Raw genomic sequence first — 16952 nt, 5'->3', positions numbered from 1 at the left:
TATCTTTTTATGCTTCTCTTGAATCTTGTATTTGAGAGTCCCATTTTCCATTCATCACTAGTCTTTTCATCAGGGATGTTTGAAAATCCTTTATTTCATAGAATATCCACTTTTCCCCCTGATGAATTAAGCTCACTTTTGCTGAGTAAGTGATTATTGGTTGAAGTTCTAAGTACTTTGCCCTCTGGAATATCATATTCTGGGTCCTCCATTCCTTTAATGTAGAAGCTACTAAGTCTTGTGTTATCTTGACTGTGACTCCATGATACTTGAATTGTTTCTTTTTGACTGCTTTCAATATTTTCTCCTTGACTTGAGAGTTTTGGAATTTGGCTATAATATTCCTGAGAGTTATTCTTTTGAGTTCTCTTTCAAAAAGTGATTGGTGAATCACTTCTGTTCTAGAAGATCAGGGGAATTTTCCTTGACAATTTCTTGAAAGATGATGTCTAAGCTCTTTTTTGATGTTGCCTTTTCAGTAGTCCAATAATTCTTAAATTATCTCTTTTGGGTTTATTTTTCTGGTCAGTTGTTTTTCCCATGAGATATTTCACATTTTCTTATATTTTTTACATTCTTTTGACTCTGATTATTTCTTGATATATCATGGTATCATTAGCTTCCACTTGTCAAATTATAATTTTTAAAGCATTATTTTCTTGAGTGAGCTTTTATATCTCCTTTTCCATTTGACCAGTTCTATGTTGTAAAGAATCCTTTCACTCAGTGAATTTTTGTACCTCTTTTCCCAAAGGTCCAATTCTGTCTTTTAATAAGTTTTTCTCTTTCATGAATTTTTGTCTTTTACCAATTGTCCTGTTTTTTTAGGGTATTAATTTATTCAGTATTATTTTTATGCCTCCTTTACTAAGCTGTTGACTTTTTATATGATTTTCCTGTATCATTCTCATTTCTTTTCCCAGTTTTTCTTCTACCTCTCTTAATTGATTTTTAAAATCCTTTTTGAGATCCTCCACTAATCCTTTTTGGGTTTAAGAGCAATTCACATTTTTCTTAGAGGATTTGGATGCCACAGCATTGAATTTATTGCCTTTTGCGTTTGTCTACCCTGTCACCAAAATAATTTTCTATGTCAAGTTTCTTTTGTTGTTGTTGTTAGCTTATTTTTCTGCCTTCTTTTTTTTAGTTTAAAAAAAAACTGTTAAAGTTGGACTCTGCAACTGTGGTGAAGGCTGCACTGTTTCAAGCTTCAGATTCTTTAAGCAGTTGCATTCAGAGCTGACATTAGGTATCTATCTATTTTCAGTTCTTCCAAAGTGGTATGATGTAAGGAGGTGTGCTGAATACTTTCTGGGCCTGCCCTCTGGTCTGTGAGAAATCACAAACACTCTTTTACCCGCCTGGGACTGTGACCAGGGTTCCCTGCTCCCCTGTGGTTGCAAGTGCTGGTGTATACAGGTGCTCCTCCTTACTCTGGGACTGTGTCTCAGTACTGTCACCTGGTTCTGCATACTGGCAATACAACAAAAGTGTTACACCCAGAACCTGCAAAGGGACCCCTGTCATGTCCAACCCCCCTTACCATCTGTGGCTGAAAGTTCTGGAAGCCTTTGCTGCTCCTTTAGTTATGCCCAAGACCTATTGTGTCTATCTGTGGGGCCTGTGCTGGCATGCTGCACCCCACCTCCACCCCAGTATGCTTAATCCCTTTAGCTGGCTTTTCAAGTTATTTTGGGCTGAAAGTTTACTTCACCTTGTTTTTTTGGTGGCTTATTTTACCAGAAATTTACCATAAATGGCTTATTTACCAGAAATTATTTTGAGATGTCATATCAAGCTTCTTGGAGGGTAATTTGGTAGAAATAAGAGGAGCCCCTGTATCCTCTCTATTATCTTGGCTCTGCCCCACTAAGAGACTCCTGAAAGAGAAACCCAATACACATCAACAACTTGTCTGTAACTTATAGACTAAGATATTATCTGGGACACTCTGAGGTTAAGTGACTCTTCTGTGGTCTTCTAGCCAACATATATCAGGGATGGGACCCCACACTTTCTGACTCCAAGACTCTGTCCATCAAAGCAGGTTGATTAAACGAAAAATATTAAAGGGACACTGGAAAAATGGGGACACTAATACACTAGGCACTTCACAGGGTACCTTTTAAATGGGTAAAAAAAATGGGTAAAAAAAGGTAAAAAAAAAAACCCTGTCCCTGGACTCACTCTTTAATGGGACACTTCACTGTTTCAACAGGATGGTAGTTACTCTCTCTTCATGTAATCTTCAATAGGAGCAGCCTTTGGGTGAGAATTAAGAGAAGTCTCCTCTCTTTGGCTTTGAGGTTTGTCACCTCCACATTTAAGCCTCTTCCTTTTTTATGATCTTGTTCAGAAGTGATTTCCCTCAGTTTGGGACTCTACTTATACTTATGGTGATCAGTCAAGTTATACTTCCCAGACTACTTTTGGAGTTTTATGCAGATGAGTGACTGGGGAATGCAAGTATTGCAATAGTCTGGGTTCATTGTTTTGCTGGCCTCTTCATATGCAACTGAACTATTCAAGCCTCCTGCTTTTTTATAAGGTATGAAATATATCCTTGGGGCTGGTACAGTCAATAGAGAGCTGGGTCTAAAGTCATTTTCTTGAGTTCAAATCTAGCTTCAAATATTTACTAGCTGTGTGACCCTGGGTAAGTCACTTAACCCTGTTTGCTTTGGTTTCCTCATCTATAAAATGAGCTAGAGAAGGAAATGGAAAATCATTCTAAAATCTTTGCCAAGAAAACCTCAGGTGAAGTCAAAAAGAGTTGGACATGACTTAATGGCAACAGCAACATTATTATTATTATTACCCAATGATCAGCCACAATTACAGAAGGTTCATGATGAAATAAACACTTTACCCATTTTTTTAACAGAGAAGTGAAAGACTCAGAATGAAGATTGAGACAAAAATTTTTGGACATGCCAGAATTTGTTTTGTTTGATTATACATGTTTATAACAGAGGTTTTATTTTTCTGTATTTCTCAATGGAGAGAGGGAGGAGTAGAAGGGCAATTTTCTCTGAAAAAAAAATCTTAATCTAATTAAAAAAAATAAAATTAGGGCTTTGTTGCATAGGATGGCTTTCTGGGAGAGGAGACTCAGGAAGAATTTACATGATATAAAAACATTAGTGTACTAATATATTTATTCAATGAAATTTCAATCAAATTACAAAAAATATATATTTTTTGACCTTGAAAAAATAACAAAATTAATTGGGAAAAACAAAAGATCAAGAAAAATAAAAAAGTTAATTTAAAAATGTAAAGGAAGGAGATCTAAGTGTACCAGGTTTTAAAATATATTACAGAGCACCTCCAGAGAATGAACTGACAAATGGAAATATGGAAGACATAATCTATATGTACATATCTGTTTGACAGATGATGACTTCTGTGGTATGGGGAAGGAAATGAGGGACTAAATAAAATAAAAATAAAATAAAATAAAATTTATCCAGTGGATAGAGTGCAAGGGTTGGAGTCAGGAAGACCCATTTTCCTGAGTTTAAAACTCTTCTTAGACATTTACTAGTTGGATGACCCCGAGCAAGTCACTTCACCCTGTTTGCCTCAGTTTCTTCATCTGTAAAATGATATGGAAAAGGAAATGGAAAAGCACTCCTGTATCTTTGCCAAAGAAACCTCAAAGGGAGTCAAGAAGAATAGGACATGACTAAGTAACTAAAAGAAAAACAAAAGATCAATACAAAGCATTTTTAAAATGACTACAATAATATAAATGAACAAATGGGGAATTAAAATTAAAATAAAATATAGTTCCCTCTTCTAGGTAAAGAAGTGGGAACTGAAGAGCAGAATATTGTATGTATGCATTATCAAGAGTTGGTTTTGCTTAACAAAACAATACTTTGTTACAAGAGGGTTCAATAATAAAGGGCACAATGTATATCTTGTAATAATATGCATTATTACAATATATAACATGTATTTAATATAATTATAATATATATTATATATACTATGTGTTATATATAATATATATTTAATATATAAATATAATATATTTAATAATAACGATATAAAACAAAACATAAAACAAAGCCCACTTTTTTCTAATGGAATGAGCTATACCATATACCATCATACTCTACCACTCTTAGTGGGAGTCAACACTGGGACTTATGTGAACACATCCACATTTATAGCTTTCTCAAGTGAAATCTGACAGTCTCTGGCTTTCTAATCAACTAAACTCTCAGGGCAATAAATACAAAGACTAAGCAATCATTTCTAAAATCAGATAGTCTTCTCTCTTAGAATTTTAGGAGGAGCTATGTCTGGAATCTGTTTTTTTTACTCTCTGCCACATATACTAAATGTTTTAATTAAACTTCTAAAAATTTTGGTAGAGATGTAAATCAAAAGAATCTTTTAAAAGTAATTAAATGCACAGCTCTACGTTTATATTCAGCAAATGAATTCTCACATCCCATGAAAAGGAAAAAATCTTGTCAGTTCATTTTTTTTTTTAGTCCCCAAGGCTAGCTGGGAAAGACTTATTTCAGTCTGACAACTTTTTTTTCTCATACTCAAGTATGTAAAATCACATACTGATAATGAAAAATGCTTCTGGTCAAATGGAGCTGGCAATAGTCAGTCCCCTTTTATTCCTTTCATAAGCCAATGAGCAATGTAACAAAAGCAGCTAAGGTAGAAGAAAGGATTCTGGTCCTATTGGGGATAACAGCAACTTTTCTCTAAATAAAATTTTGAAGGGTTTTGTAATGACCCTCCCTTACCAACCTTCATCACTACTGGTCTTTCTTTAGATAGCTCCAAGGAATTCACATCAAATAAGGTGAAGTTTAGAAGCCAAATTCAGTTCCAAAAAGGCATCTCTATCAGGATGTATCTTAGATAGATTGACCTGGCTTTAGCTTTAAACTCACCCCCCCCCCCCCAACAAGAAACTCAAGCTTTTCACTCAACAAGATCACCAGAGAGAAAATTTGGTGTGCTTTTAATTATTATTTCAGTAGATAGTAGTCTGCATTTACCTGAGAAAGGGAAGGTACTACTAATAACTGAAAAGTAAATGAGATCAATACTTTGTAAGAAAATGAGGATCAATTTTCCTGTTCTGTTGTTTTTGTGTTTTGTTTTGAGGAAGATAGGGAAGTTGTCAAATGAGGTTCTTAAATCAAGACTATATCATTTATTAAGCACCTTATTATGTGCCAACCCTGAAAGGTTGCTCTTGAGAAGCTCACAGTCTAATGTGGGAGACAACTTGTAGGCAACTACATAAGAGCAAGATGATGAAATAAATTGGAAATTATTAATTAGATTAAGGTGGGTTGGGGAAAGTCTTTTGCACAGGGAAGAACTTTAGGTGAGACTTTAAGGAAGTCAGGGAAACTACCAGGCAGAAATGAGGAGAGAGTTTGTTCCAGGATTGGGACACAGTGAAAATGTTCATAGTCAGGAGATGGAGTACTGTGGGTGGGGGATAACAAGGAAGCCAAAATCACCAGATCACAGAGCATAATGGAGTGTTGTAAAGTGTAAGAAGCCTGGGAAAAGGGGCAGATTGTGAAGAATCAAAGAGAGGATTTTAATTGATCTTGGAGGCTATGGGGAACCCCTGAAGTTTATTGAGAGGGAATGGGTGACATGGTCCCAAAGCCACCTGAACTTTAGGAAAATCAGTTTGATACCCGACTGAGAGGGGAGGAATTAATATAATATATTTTAAAATATCTAATTAATGCCCTTTTTCCAAGTTTTATCTCAAGCATTTCCCTAAAATTTCACAACCCTTAAAATAATTTCAAGTGGTGGAAAGAATAGTTGTTCTCCATAAATTGTTCTTTCCTTCTTTCAGGGGGGAGTGAGGAGAGTGGAAATGGAACTAATGGACCAAAAGATGTAATATAAAAAAGCACAGAAGCAGCTAGGTTGCACAGTGGTTAGAATGGTGAGTCTAGCATCAGACCTGAGTTCAAATGTGATCTCAGACACTTACTAGCTATGTGATTCTGGGCAAGGCACTTTAACCTCTGCTTACCTCCTTTACCTCTACTGTAAAATGGGGATAATAATAGTATTTACCTCCTAGGGGTGTCACGAGGATCATCTGAGCTAATATCTGTAATGTGCTTAGCACAACGCTTGACCTATAGTAAGCAATATATAAAAGTTATTATTGTTATTAGTTATCTTAGCTGTGTCTCATAATGGTAATTTGCATGAAGCCTGTATGTCCTATTCCTTTTAGGCTAACAGTGTTGTTATAGTGAATTTCATTTTGGAGGATGTTCATGGAATCATAGATCTAGACCTGAAAGGGACTTTATAGGTCATCTAGTCCAGTTCCCTCCATTAAAAGATGAGTGGACTGATACCCCAAGGGCTTAAATGGTTTGTTTTTGGTCATAAAAAGACGTGGAAATGGGATTTGAAATAAGTGCTCTGACTCTAAAGCCAACACTCTTTCTGCCATACCACAATGCAATTAGGTGCTTTCCTGGTGTCCGCCAATTGATTTTTCTTAAGTATTCATGAATTACAAGGCTCTTGAGTCCTACAAACCTGTAACCTCTTCTGTTTCCTAATTATGAACCACGTTCCCCCATCACCACCACAACACCCCGCCATTAATTTTCTGGATTTCAAAACCATACCTATTCATTCTACTGCTGGTTCATCCTGGAACATCCTTCAGTTTCCGTGGCCTCCTTACCCTGAAGTATCCCACCTGAGTGCCTGCCCCTCCTCTTTCTCCCACTGGGAGTTCCTTCTAGTTTCTTCCAACCTGGAAGAGCCTAGCTTTCATTCCCCTCCAGCCCTGTTGCTAATTTTCTAGACTTCAAAACCAGACCAACATGACAGATACCTTCATCTCCACCTACTCCACTCTCTCCCCTCCTCACTTTCAGCTCCCTTTTGTATGTTGCTTTTCCCCTTAAGAATATATAAGCTCCTTCAGGACAGGAACTTCCTTTTTATTATTATTATTATATTTTTATCTCCGGCACTTATTACAATGCCTGGCACATAAATGCTGAATAAATGGTTTTTTTCTTCCTTCATGCCCATCCACAAATAAAGATAAATAAATAAATAAATAAAATTTTAATAAATGATTTTTGATAAATAAATAAACAAATACATTTTTGGTGTAATTTGAAGACTATCAAACAGATGGAACCCCAGATATCTCCCACACTAGCCATTAAAAGCACCTAAAATTTCCTCCATCAGACTAATTCACAAGGGGACCTTCTTCTGGAGACATTCATTTTAATTGAGTTAAGACATCATGTTACCTGTAGAGCAACAAATTAGCTACCTTCTGAATTGGTTTATTGAATTTAATTTATTTAATGGAAGTCACAGGGTCATCGTGGATATCATTATTCAGTATGGACTCTGGAGGATCTCAGTTCAAATCCTCCCTCTGACACTTACTACCTGAGTGACCTGAGCAAGTTGTCTCATCTTTCTGAGTCTCCTCATCCAGGTCTTCAGATGCAGGTCTTGAGCACAGTTGTTCTTGGCTCTGAGATTAGGGTTCTCTAAAGAGCTACCTCTCAATAATAATAATAATAATAAACCTAAGTAAAGCACAAGTATTCCACTGCTGTCAGAAGGAAGGAATTGGGACAAAGGATACGTGAATTTTAATGAGGACTAAAGAAGGGGGACAGAAGAATCGCAGAATTATGGGGAACGGGGGAAAGAGAAGAAATCCTAGATCTAGAAGGGGAAAGATCCCATCCTCTCATTCTATAGACTTGAAAATTGGCACAGGAATGTTAAGTGGTTGCCCAAAGTCCCATAGCTAATAAATAACAGAGTCTTGATTTGAACCTAGGTTTTCTGACTCAAATTGAGTACTGAATTTCCACTGCACTGTTGTCGGGAAAGAGCTCGAGTATGGCCAGCTGCCCAGTTCCTAGGACTTGTGGCTGGTGGAGATGGGTGAGAGGAGGATGAAGATGAGCTTCCTACTTCATAATGTGTGACCCAGGTCTAGCCAGGTCACAGCTACCCAAAGAGGAAAATCCATAGTTTGAGACAATTGGCCATACTGGATCCGTGGTCCAGAATATGTCTAGCTTATCCTGCGTATGCACAATTAGCACTGGACCCTTTTGGGCACCTGGCAACAGCATCTCAGCTATCAAAGCATACTTTGCTTGGGGCCGTGTGGAATCCTTCCAAAGTCCGGGGCGCTAGTCTTAAAGCTCCTTTTCGGCTCAGCGCCCCTGCAGTCCCCATCTGCCCCCAGATCGGGGCAAAGTGCCCAGAGAGAAATTCCAGCAGAGGCTTTGCTTTCCGATTAGACATACGGATACAATCACCGCTCCCCTCACTGAAGAATGCAGACACTTGTAATAAATTAGTGTGTCAGAAAACATTCTTTCTCTGCTGGGAGCCCCACCTTCCCACTCCAGAACTCTGGGATTCCACTCTGCTCTGGAGAAGCTGTGAAATGTCTTTTCTTTCTACCCATGCATTGGAGGCCAAAGGGAAGGCTACTCTTTCCCTTTTTTCCTCCAAGATTCTTTCTGCATCGAAGGCATGTTTCGAGGGACATCTTGGATCCAGCGATGGCAGTGATTTTACTTTCAAGATTTTGACGGGGCAGTCCAGGTTTATGAAATTTCCTAGCTGGGAAGCTGTCAGTCAGTACTGGGAGAAGACAATATGATCGTGACTGGCTTTCCTACTGAGGATTTGACTCGGGAGTTTATTGAATCAGAGGAGAAAGCCATTTACCAGGGCAGAGTTGGTGTTCTTCTCACTTACGCCATTACACTTGCTCTTGGTTCCCAAATACTCAACAAATGGAAGGGAAAATACCATTAAATTTAGTTTGAGTATTTTCTTTCTGGATGAGCTAGAATTCTATCTAATGAATTGCTTGATAAAGATGTCAAAAAACATCTCACACCTACTAGAGTGACCAAAATGATAAATATTGGAAAGGACACAGCAAAATTCGGACCCTGATGCCTTGTTGATGGAGTTGTGAACTGATCCAACCATTATGGAAGGCAATTTGGAACTATGTCAAAAGGGCTATAAAACTGTGTATATGAGGGGGCATCTGGGTGGCTCAGTGGATTGAGAGTCAGGCCTAGAGACGGGAGGTCCTGGGTTCAAATTTGACCTCAGATACTTCCCAACTGTGTGACCCTGGGCAAGTCACTTGACTCCCATTGCCTAGCCCTTACCACTCTTCTGCCTTGTAACCAATACACAGTATTGACTCCAAGATGGAAGGTAAGGGTTTAAAAAAACAACAACTGTGTATACTTTTCAATACAGTAATACTACTACTAGGTCTGTAAAAAAAGGACCTATTTATACAAAAATATTTATAGCAGCTTTTTTGTGGTGGCAAGGAACTGAAAATTGAGATTTCCACCAACTGGGGAATTGTGGCAAATGTCGATAATGGAAAACAATTGTATATACTATGCTATAAGAATATACTACATACTATGCTCTACTGTTCTATAAGAAATAATGAACAGGATAATTTCAGAAAAAGCTGGAAAGACCTACGTGAACTGATATAGAGCAAAATAAGCAGAACCAGGAAAACATTGTACACAATAACAGCGATGTTGTACAATGATCAACCGTAAATGACTTAGCTACTGTCAACAACACAATGATCTGGGACAATTCTGAAGGACTTATGGCAAAGAATGCTCTCTACCTCCAGAGGAAACACTCCTGGAGTCAGATGCAGATTTAGGGGTTCTGGTTTAATATAAGTATTCTTTTACAACAATGACCAATATAGAAGTGTTTTGCATGACAACACAAGATATAGAAGGAAAGGGAGGGAGGGAGGGAGGCAATTTGGACCTTATAATTTTGGAAGATGTATGTTGAAAATTGTTATTACATATAATTGGGAAAATAAAATATCTTTGAATAAAAAAAATGTTCAAGTAACATTAGTTGGGTGCATCAGGAATATTGTTTTTAAAGCCAGGCACAAACAAAATTTTTACTGAATTTTAAACTATAGCCTGTGCACAGCTTAAGATCCTGCACAGGACAGAAGCCATCATTTGAAACCATGCAGGGAGAGCTCCAGCAGAAACAATAAGATATGTGAAGAGCATTGGCAGAATGCTTGAATCATGCTCCAACTGGTTTTTCTCTGTTCCTTTATTAAAACCATTGAACAGGAAAGTGCCTTCAACCACCATGAGAAAAGCAATTTGCAATTATCTTTTCAGTTTCTCCCCTTGTTCCAGTTTTATTTCTGTATTCAAGCAGTGGCAGAAAAACAGAGACTTTCCTTTTGGGGTTCCTTCTTAGTTAACAGAACAGAAGAGGTTTATCTGCTCTTCTCATTTGAATGCCGGCATTCAGCCACTGACTGCAAAGAGAGAGAATAATAGTCTCTCCTGCATGCCTGTTAGTCCTACAGACTAATAGGAACTACACATCTGTGTAGAGGATGCAACACATTCTTGTACTCTTTAACATCTGACTTTTAAGTGACCAGGCAGTTGGCACTGTTACGATTTAAAAGAACCTGAGAATGAAACGCATATTATATTGCAATGTGGGGCAGTCATTTTGAGGCAAACTGATTTTTAAAGCTTTATGTCACAATTGGATTTTCTCTTATTTTCTTGCTCTAATTTCAAGGGTTTTTTTTTTTAAATCATTCATAGTTCTCCTATGGTTTTTAAAAATATGTTTTATTTATTCAAAGAATTATACCTTTAGAATTTTGGAGGGCAGCTAGGTGGATTGAGAGCCAGAACTAAAGATAGGAGATACTGGGTTCAAATCTGTGACCCTGGGCAAGTCACTTAACCCCCATTGCCTAGTCCTTACTGTTTTTCTGTCTTAGAACCAATACACAGTACTGATTCTAAGATAGAAGGTAAGAGTTTAAAACAAAACAAAACAAAACAAAACTTCATTCTTATGGAAAGACCCAGGAGGTGGAACTGAACAAATTAGATATTTTTTTTGCACTCAGGATGGGTGGCACAGTGGATAAAGCCTGGAGTCAAGAAGTCAAGAAGTCAAGAAGTCAAGAAGACCTGAGTTTAAATCTGGCTGCTGACACTTACTAGCTAAATGACCCTACGCAAGTCACTTAATCTTGTTTGCCTCAGTTTCTTCATCTGTAAAATCAGCTAGAAAAGGAAATAGTAAACAACTCTAATATCTTTGCCAAGAAAACTTGAAATGGGGTCACAGAGAGTCACATATGACTGAAAGAATTGAACAACAAAGACAAAAATTTAATTTAGTGCTGCTTTTGAGAATTTTCTAAAGGATAGGGTCACAGAACCATAGGATCATAGATTGAGAATTGGGAGAGACCTTAGTGGTCATCAAGGGTGACCTTACCATTTTAGTGATGAGGAAAGTGAAGTCAAGAGAATTTAAAAAACTTGTCTAAGGTCCTAGAGCTAATAAGTAGAGAAATTGAGCTTCATTTCTAGGTCTTCTGACTCTAAATCCAGAACTCATTCCATTCTCTCTCACTTCTCTGAAACTAATAGGGTGGGGTTACCAAATAAGCAAATAAACTTTATTGAAACAACTTCCCTGGAAGATGTGCTTACCAGTCACATTTTTTGGCATGGCGATTTGGGGAGGAATAAATATGGTCAGTGCCACAAGAAGTTTGTAGTCTATAGGTGGACCCATATAAAGTAGTGAACTTGGGTAGTCTTGTTAATTTTAATTTCATATACGTTTTGAGGTGAGCCACAACCTTCTCTTTGATTATAACAAATTCAAATTCCATTTCCACATAATATATTATGCACAAGGCATAAAGATTGAAAACATAAAAAATGACATGCTGTCTTCTCTCAAAAAGCTTAGAGTCCACTTCTGGTCTCCATGGCTTTGCACTAACTATCCTCCAATGTTCTTCTTCACGTAGACTTCAAAGAATCTCTTATTTCCATTAAAATTCACCGTAAGAGTGCCCTTCCACTTCAAGTCTTTCTTGATGCCCCCAAAAGATAGTCCCTTGCTACCTTGAACTGCATTGGGTTTATTTTGTATTTATTCTTTATATGTATATGTACATATTGGTCTCCCCCTTAGCATAGAAGCTCCTTGAGGTCAGGAAAGGTTTTGTTTTAATCTTTGTAGATCCAACCCTGGGGACAGTCTTGGGCACTTGATAGATGTTTAATAAATGCTTGTTGATGGCTTGATTAATTAGAATCTAATAGAAGTAGAACTAGCAACTAAGAGAAGTAGTAAGAAATGGACTCTCAAGTCAAGTTTTTAATTCTGATTACTACAAAAAGTAAGACTAATTCAGCTGCCCTCAAGGAGGAATTAATTACACTAGTGTCTCCTAGGTGAGATATATTATAATGGCCATGGTCTGGTAGCTTATTTTAATTGATAATCATTTCTAACCAAGCTAGGTTGATTCTATTCTAATGAAAGAAAGGTGGAAAGTCTTTTCTAGTTCTGGTCTCTGAGGTCCCTTGTAACTCAGACTTTTTTTGGATTATGTGATTCCAAAAAAACTTTATAACCTCTACACTTCTGTGCCTGCAGACAAATCTCCTGCTGCCTCACCCTTGTTATAGCTCTACAATCTAATTGTATACATTAGTCAAGGAGGGGAAAGGTAGACTGTGAAAAGGCAAAGGGAAAATTCAGGCAAAAGATCTCTTAAAAAGTCTGAGGCTCACACTAAGGTTATTTTGGCCACATTTGAGGTATTTAATAATGTTTGGTGCTTATTAATATTGAAGGGAACAGATGGTGTGCTGTAATTGATTTGTTCTAGAAAACCTTGCAATTACATGTCTTCTAAGCACAAGCTGTCCTCCTCCTGGACAAGACTCACATCTACAAACTAGTTAGCTCCCCAAGATAATGATGTGAGCAGCACACGCAGGGGAAAAAGGACTAAAATTCAGTCCAGAGGAGGCAGAGGTGTTGCATTGTGATAGCAGGAAATATTTAAAAGAATGAAAATGGGGGGTAGCAGGAGAGAAGGGATTGTGTGTCTATTGAGATTCCCAGAAGTCTGATTATCATATATGACAATTGGACTAGGTGGTGGGAAGGGGACAAGATTAGAGTTCTGTGTGATGCTAATTTCACTATTATTCACATGCTACTAAGAGGAAAGTGTCTCCCTCCAGAAAGTGTTTAGGCTCCTCTGCTGTTTCATGCTCTGGGCCTTTACAAACCAGCAGCTGCTACAGAGGTGAATTTAGGACTGACAGCATTATTTGATTTATTGGACTATTTTTTTTCCTTGGGGAAAAAAAAGACAAAAAATCCAAATAAAGAACATTAGCTTCTCTATGGGCACATAATGACTTTTTTTTTTTTTTAGATTTCATGAGAATGGACAATATGGACCATTTTAAAGGCTTCAAAGATGCTTAGTATTGATCTTCAAGGAAGCAGGAATAGTTTGTTGCTTGATAAATCTCAAACACTTTTATGTTAGTGATTTTTGGGAAGGAGTGTGGGTGCTCACCAGCTGTCAAGGGCTGAAGAAAGACCAAAGTGTAAATAACAGTGTAGCAAATTCGCATTCAAGTAGTAACTAATTTGAACAGCATCTTATATTTTCTTTCCCCTTTAAAGTCACTTTGCAAAATGTTTGAAGTTGAAATCCTCCTCCACCTGCAATTTAGAGATGACCCTTTCTCCCTATTAAAAAAATCCCTTCCATTGGAACTGTGGCAGTCTTGACTAATGAGAATTTGGAAGTGGTCTGTGTAAACAGTGTTTTTTTTTTTTAATTTAAAAAAATTCTAAAAATTCTACAACCCTAGGTTTTAGGAAACTACTGTGTAGGCCTTAGAAACAAAACACACATCTCCTGGGGTATTTGGCTTTCCATAAAACCCTATCATTATAATGATTTGAGCACAGTTACTTCCACGGTATAATTCCCCTTTTTTTTTCTTTTGAACATCAGGTTTGCTTGCTATTCATTCTGCCCAACTTTTTTTTTTTAATTTTCTCCTCTCAATCTTTTGAAAAATACCAACCAACATTGCCCTTTTTAGTCTGTGGGCATAAGTCGGGAAATTTGAGTAAATGTTTTTTAATGGAAAAAAAATCCAATGTGAAGATAAGCTTTCTACAAACTGCTCTAGAAAAAGACTCTAAATTGAATAAGCAAGTGGAAAACAAGGCTGCTTGCTCAAATGTGTGAGCTGAATATCACCAAAACAGCCTTTGCCCAGAGTTAGCTTTCTTATCACAACAAATTGATGACTCTGGGAAGGGATGAGGGGGGCCAGAGAAGGGGTGGGGGTGGGGAGGTCACACGTTAATGCTTAGAGATCACAGGAATACTGGCCAAGGGCTGTTTTTCCCTCTGTGTCCGAGCCATTATTTTACCCTAAAATCGAAAAGGCAGGAAAATCTGTTTTTATTTGAGGTGCACAAAAAAAGGGAAGTAAATTAGGTTGGGAGAAAAGGAAAGAGTGAAAATGACCCAGTAATAAGAAATAACCATGTATTTCTTGATGAAATTAGACCCTAGCAAGGGTAACCTTCCCTTCATTAAAGTCTGCTCAACAGCCTTTTGATTCCACTGTTTTAAGTCTAATGGTGGTGTGTATATCTATCTGTCTGTCTTTTTGTCTGTCTGTCTGTCATCTGTCTGCCTATTTTCTATCATCTATTTATCTATTTGTCCCTGTCTATCATCTATCTGTCTATCACCTATCTTTCTATCTGTCTGTCTGTCTTTCTGTCTGTCCATTTATCTATCTGTCTATCATCTATTTATCTATCACCTAACTTTCTATCTGTCTATCATCTATCTTTCTATCTATCTATTTCTATTTCTCTATCATCTATCTATTCATCAATCGGTCTGCCTATCTAGTCTATCATCTATCTGTCTGTCAGTCATCTATTTATCTGTCTCTGCCTATCTATCTTTATATGTGTGTACACATGCATACACAAGTGTATACACACATGCACATATCCACATGCAAATGTGTATACATATATGTGTATACACATGCATGAGTAATAAAGTGGTTTCTTCAGATCCTTTGGCACAAGCCCTTGTTTCAGATGGACACTCTCTAGGCTCTGGGCCATTGAGATGACACTCATTCCCAGAAAATCATTTTGAGAAAGCCTCCTCTAGTGGGAGAGAGGTGAATAAGTTAATTTGGTATATCTAGAACTTCGGTCATTCATTCTCACAAAAAAATACATGTTTGAAAACTTACAAAGATTTAAGTAGTTAATTTTTTTAGAAAATGACCTCATAAGGAAAAACACGGATTTTCCAGTGACTTAAATAGAAGACACAAAATGGTACATAAAGAACTTAAAAAAACAAAACCCTTACCTTCTGTCTTAAAGTCAATACTATGTATTGGCTCCAAGGCAGAAGAGTGGTAAGGGCTAGGCAATGGGGGTTAAGTGACTTGCCCAGGGTCACATAGCTGGGAAGTATCTGAGGCCATATTTGAACCTAGGACCTCCCTTCTCTAGATCTGACTCTCAATCCACTGAGCCACCCAGATGCCCCCATAAAGAACTTTTAAAATGACACCTTCCAAAATATTCCATCCCTTTTTTAGAAATTGCTTTCTCCTTAAATTAGTTATTATAATGGAAAAAAAAGATAATTCATGTTCCTCTTTCCTCGTCCTGCCTAGCAAAGTTCCATAAGCCCACTCCAGTAAAATGCATTATTAGGGTCATCAAATTCCTAAATATTAAAATATAATAGTGCTATTAATGTTGTCATAACCAAAGGGATGCCATGATCTTAAGCAGTGAAAGCATGCTTAAGACTAGGATTGCACTATTCTGTCTGGATGTTATGGTGGTCCCTCAACATGGCAGTTTCTTCCTTGACCAAAATAATCATTATTTTCAGAATCCTAAAGTGGAGGCATCAAAATCAAATAGAAATAGGGGCCACTAAACCATGCATATAGATCTGTGTGCACATGAATATTATCTATTTTTTTTGTATTTTTATTTCGTTAAATATTTGCCAAATTGCATTTTAATATGGTTCTGGCAACAGTCAAAAATGTGGTGAGGCCGGCTGTAGGTTTCACACCTCTGATCTCCAATATGTTGGCTTGTTTTGTTTAATTATACTTTATTCCAAGGAAGTATTGGGGGTGAGAGGATGGGAGTGCCATTACAAAGTGAGAGCAAAGTTTTTTGAGAAAGGCATCACTAAAACATCAAAACACAAGGCTATGGATTATTGAGGAAACATTTTGCTAGCAATTTAAATGAGAGAAGTCTTATTAGTGGTTTTCAATACAGATTCCAGAGGAAGGAGAAAAATCTCTGCAAAGACACAGAGACAAGAGATGAGATGGAAAGGTCAGTGAAGAGCTCATGGGTCAATTTGGCTTCTAAATAGAATACAAGTCAGTCCTCAATTAATGTAAATGGACTATTCTGCAGATTTCCCCTCCTCTCATGGTACTCTACATGGCCCCATTCTCTACCCATCCCCTGCCACTTCCCCCTCTGTGACTCTACAGGCTCCTGCCAAAGCCCCCCAAGTCAGAGCAGCTCCTGTGCCTGGAGTGGAGGACCCCTGACTCAGGGTTACACTTGTGCTGATATCCTGGTGCTGATGTTGCCACTGCCTACCTGAGCCCAGTCCCCACCAGGCTCCTGTCTCATCTGGGTGTCAATTTATGTGAAGTAAGAACTGCCTTAATGTAAAGAGGAATCTTGGAAAGTAATTGTGTTAAAGTAGATTGGATCTAAATAAAGATGATCTTTAAATGCCACCCTTTGGTATTTTATTCTAGAGGCAATGAGGAGCTACTGATGATCTTTGAGTAAAGGAGTAATGTTCAAATCAGGGCTTTAGGTTTATTTTTGCAACTGTGTGAAGAATGGGTGAGGGAAAAGATAGGTTAGAAAGTGGGAAACCAATTAGGCAATAGGATCCTCAACTAAATTAATGCTGATATAAG

Source organism: Monodelphis domestica, chromosome 2 (genome assembly GCF_027887165.1).
Source record: "Monodelphis domestica isolate mMonDom1 chromosome 2, mMonDom1.pri, whole genome shotgun sequence".
Taxonomy (NCBI): domain Eukaryota; kingdom Metazoa; phylum Chordata; class Mammalia; order Didelphimorphia; family Didelphidae; genus Monodelphis; species Monodelphis domestica.
Note: the sequence above shows the minus strand (reverse complement) of the source record.